The sequence below is a fragment of the Panthera tigris genome, chromosome E2, assembly GCF_018350195.1.
Source record: "Panthera tigris isolate Pti1 chromosome E2, P.tigris_Pti1_mat1.1, whole genome shotgun sequence".
Classification (NCBI taxonomy): Eukaryota; Metazoa; Chordata; class Mammalia; order Carnivora; family Felidae; genus Panthera; species Panthera tigris.
Genome location: NC_056674.1, coordinates 31,576,451 through 31,581,075, shown reverse-complemented (window position 1 = coordinate 31,581,075; position 4,625 = coordinate 31,576,451). Strand labels below are relative to the sequence as shown.

General features: G+C 47.7%; 1 non-coding gene across 1 annotated transcript; it reads left to right on the top strand.

Annotated features, from left to right (window-relative positions):
- Positions 1-4,305: 4,305 nt before the first annotated feature.
- On the top strand, positions 4,306-4,409 carry LOC122234421. Its single transcript, XR_006212216.1, has one exon. It is a non-coding gene; the product is annotated as a small nucleolar RNA U13 (small nucleolar RNA).
- Positions 4,410-4,625: the final 216 nt, after the last annotated feature.

Sequence of the window (4,625 nt, the reverse complement as noted above, 5' to 3'; positions counted from 1 at the left end):
GTGCTGAATCTGAGTAGGAAAGGTTCTAGTTTCTCAGAGAATTTTTTTTTAATATTAACACAGGGGCACCTGGGTGGTTCAGCTGGTTAAGGGCCCGACTCTTAATTTGGGCTCACGTCATGGTCTTGTGGTTTTGTGAGTTCAAGACCCACATCGAGCTATGCATTGACAGCATGGAGACTGCTTGGGATTCTCTCTCTCCCTCTCTCTCTCTCCCTGCCTCTCCCTCACTCATGTTGTCTTTATCTGTCTAAAAATAAATAAACTTTAAAAACTACAAAATATGTACGAACACAAAATAAATGATCCATAATGTGTGTGTGTGTATGTGTGTATAACAACCTTCACTCTTCTAAACTTCCCTCCCTCTACCATCACCTTGCCCTGAAGTCATCACCTATTAGTTGTGTTGTACATTTCATGCTGAACTTTTCCCTACATATACTCACATATACCTTTTGAAAACATAGATGGAACTGTAGTCTACCTCTTTGTCTATAACTTGTGAGTTTTTTTTAACTTAAGAGAATACTAATCATTTTAGTTTTCCAGGCTAGTGCATATAAATTTACCTTAGTCTTTATTTTGTTAATTTTATTTATTCTGAGAGAGACAGAGAGAGTACAAGCAAGAGAGGAGCAGAGAAAGAGACGCAGAGAGAGAATCCCCAGCAGGTTCCACACTGTCAGCACAGAGCCTGACACGGGGGTCAAAATCATGAACCGCGAGATCATGACCTGAGCTGAAATCAAGAGTCAGACATTTAATCGACTGAGCCACCCCGGTGCCCCTCGTTTGGTTTTTAATAATAGCCAACTTAATGGATAAGGAGTGTGTAAGTCTCATCCTCTTATGGCTCTTGTCATTATTGGCCAAGGAAATAGTTATGGGTGCCCGGAACATAGTAGCTACTCCATGAATGCTGGTAACTTTCATTATGTAAAGCTCTGACTCAAGCGACTGTCACTGGGAGGGAAGGACACTGAAGGCCAGTCATGGGCTCAAGAGTCAAAGACTCCATTTGGCACCCAAAGATGGATTCCAAAGGGTCAAAGCACGTGCTCAGTCATCTGTCCCTTCTCCTCTTTTCCAGGTAACTCACATATCACACACTTGTCTCCATTTGTGGCCTTGGTCTCCTCTCTCCCCTTGAAGAGAAGTGACCACTTCAAATGCAGAGACAGGTGGGACCTAGGAATCCAGGGTTCCCCGGCCAGAACTCTCTGAGACAAGTTGCTGCCTCAAGCTCGGGGCTCAACTTTCCACGAGGAAGCAAAGGGTCTCTCCCAAGACCAGTTTGTGAAGCCCACTTTCAGAAGCTGGGGAGTTCAGGTCATAGTCGCTCCGCTTTGCCTGGTGCCCTAAAGCTTGTCAAAGAACCGCAGAGGTGCTCTCTTTTGGCATTCTTCCCTCCAGTTGAGCTGACCCTATGGGGAACGCTCACTGTTTCCAGAAGCTCTCAAACAAAGGGGCCACCCCGTGCGGTGGTTAGATAAGCCTAGGTTCCCATCTCAGCCCTGTCCCTTGCTAGCTCTGCCAGCTGGATGAATTACCTCACCTGAGTGTATGCGAAGGTGGAAGGGTGAGGAAATTCCATGCCACGCCCTTCCTTCCCACCCACGGACCCCGACGACTGCGAAGATGTGGCCACACTTGCCACCCTGAAATGCTGTAACAGCTATGGTTTCATCTGGAGGGGAAAGTCCCACGGGCAGGTTGGGATTTTCTTCACGGAATCGCTCCCTGCCAAGATCCCAACACCTGTTTAGAGCAGGTGCTACGCAAGGCAGTGTCCTCTTCTTTTAAGGACAGCACGGAGCCACTTTCTTCATCTGGTTCACCTGAAAGCATTGCCTTCCAGCTCTAGCCAGGAGCGACTTTCCTTCTTGCGACTCCAGTGGAGCATCTCCAAATGGACCAAAGTGACTGGGGCTCAGATGTTTCTAGTCATTGTCAATAGTGGCAGCAGCATTTTCAGCTGAGGAGGGATCCCAAGGACATAAATTAGACAAAAGAGGACCGGCTTCAGTTGAGAGGGCAATTCGGGGGCGGGTCATGGTCAAAGAGGGTGGTGATTGGGTGAGGGGAGCCGTGTGGAGGTAGACACGGCGACAGGGTTTTGTTTCCACTTCTTTCTTTTTTTTTTTTTTTAAGTAATCTCTACCCCCAACATGGGGCTCGAACTCACCACCCGGAGGTCAAGAGTCCCGCGCCCCACCCACGGAGCCAGCCAGACACCCCTGCTTCCGCTTCTTCAATGGGTATTTTTTATATACCGCAAATGATCCTGCTTTTCCCATTGTGGAATTCATATCATTTCCTCTGACACTATTTATTTAAATAGAAGAGTAATCCCTTGGGTGGAAAGGATTAAGGAAATAATTACATAGCCTTCAAAGGTGTGCAGATGGCCATCAAGACAGGGATGTTTGGAGAGAGGGATCCAACAGGCCACGTATGATTACAAACAGTGCCTTTACTTCTACACGTCTGTTTCCATCAAGGAATGAGTGCCAGCGACTGTATAGAGTGGTTCCGGCTGTGCCGTTGCTGTCAGCTGCCGACTCAGCACCCACCATCGCAATCTCCTTCCCAGGGTTCCTGTGCAGCCCAGAGAAGCCGGAGACTACATTTCCCAGAATCCCCTTCCTCGTGAGGGGGAGGGGGGGTTAGAACGGCGAGAAGCCCGGATGTGGGATTTGCAAGGAGGAGAAGAAGTCCTCTTTCTCTGGAGGCGGCTGCAGCCAAGTGCGTAGGGTGACGGGAGGTTTGCAGCAGCTTTCCGGAGAATTTCAGGAATGACTCACTTTGGTGCTGCAGACCGAAGGAGGGAGGAGGGGCTTCCCAAGATTTTCTTTAGAATTGCAGGGTGGCTCCGTGGGTCAAGTGTCCGACTGTTGACTTGGGCTCAGGTCACGACCCCAGGACTGTGGCTTGGAGCCCTGCCACAGGCTCAGCGGGGAGCATGGAGCCTGCTTAACATTCTCGCTCTCTCCCCCTGCCCTCTCCCCTACTCGTGCACTCTCTCTCTCTCTAAAATAAAAATAAAATTAAATAAGATTAAAAAATTGTGAAACCTTCCCAGCAAACTCTTGAATAATCACTTCCATGCTAAAATGACATTATAGGAACTCTGGAAATCAGCCACATCTACAGCAACCAAGCAAACGCCCAACCAAGGAAAAGTCGCGTTCGGTTGGTGGGACAGTTGGTCTTTTTACTGGTCCTTCCTTTGCCCTTCCCTGCACAACATGGCACAGTTTGGGGGAGGCGGTGGCCGAATTACCCACTCCCTTCCTGTGGCATCTGACCTGGAGCTCAGGTGGCCAAAAGCACCACAGCCTGGATCTCAGGCAGGAGGCAGTCGTCCTGGCTCAGGAAAATTCAAGGGGACTATAGACCTGCGGACTCCTGAGGCAAGTGATTACTGATTGGGGAACGTAACAGAGCAGCTAAAGCCCGAGAAGAAACAGGGGTTAAACTCAGGAAAATGAAGGCACTTAAAAGCAGCCACGAATAATGGAGCAGTACACAGGCCCGGGGGAAACCTATGTCTAGAAAAGGCCCAAGAAGAACCTAAGCCTTCATGAAGCTCATCCCAAGGTTCGGAAGATGCCCTGCTAACTGGTGAAGGTCTTAACCTCCAGTCGGCAAAGACTGGGAGACGTGGTTGATTTTTTTAATGCCCCATTTTAAACAACAGATCCCAAAGCATACAAAGAAACAGGAAAACATGGCCCACGCAAAGGAACAGAATATTTTCCCTGAGAATACACAGGCATTGGACTTACAGGCAAAGCCTTAAAATAACTATCTCGGGGTGCCTGGGTGGCTGAGTCGGTTGAGCGTCTGACTTCGTCTCAGGTTATGATCTCGCAGTGAGTGGGTTTAAGCCCCGCATCAGGCTCTGTGCTGACAGCTCAGAGCCTGGAGCCTGTTTCATATTCTGTGTCTCCCTCTCTCTCTCTGACCCACCCCTGTTCATGCTCTGTCTCTCTCTGTCTCAAAAATCAATAAACGTTAAAAAAATATTTAAAAAAATAATAACTATCTCAGGGGGCACCTGGGGGGCTCAGTTGGTTAAGCGTCCGACTTCGGCGGGGGTCACCATCTCACGGTTTGTGAGTTCGAGCTCCACGTGGGGCTCCGTGCGGACAGCTCAGAGCCTGGAACCTGCTTCGGATTCGGTGTCTCCCTCTCTCTCTGCTGCTCCTCCACTCGTGCTCTGTCTCTTTCTCTCTTTCTCTCAAAAATAAGTAAACATTAAAAAAAATTAAAAAATAAAAATAAATAACTATCTCAAACATCCCTTTGTAGCTCATAAGCATGATGATTAGGTGTTTATGCTGTCGTGTGATGTGGGTCTCCCTCAAACTTTGTTACGACCTTGGTGCATTACCCATCTGACATGAAAAAAAAAAAAACACGCCAATCTTAAATATGCTCTAACAGCTAAAAGAAAACACAGAGAACGAAAAGAAACCAGCAAAACAATATGTGAACCAAATTAACATACCGGCAAAGAGATTGACATTATTTTAAAAGAACCAAAAGGAAATTCTGAGGCTGAAAAATAGAAGAACCGAACTGAAAAATTCACTAGAGTGGGTAAGAGCAGATTCGAA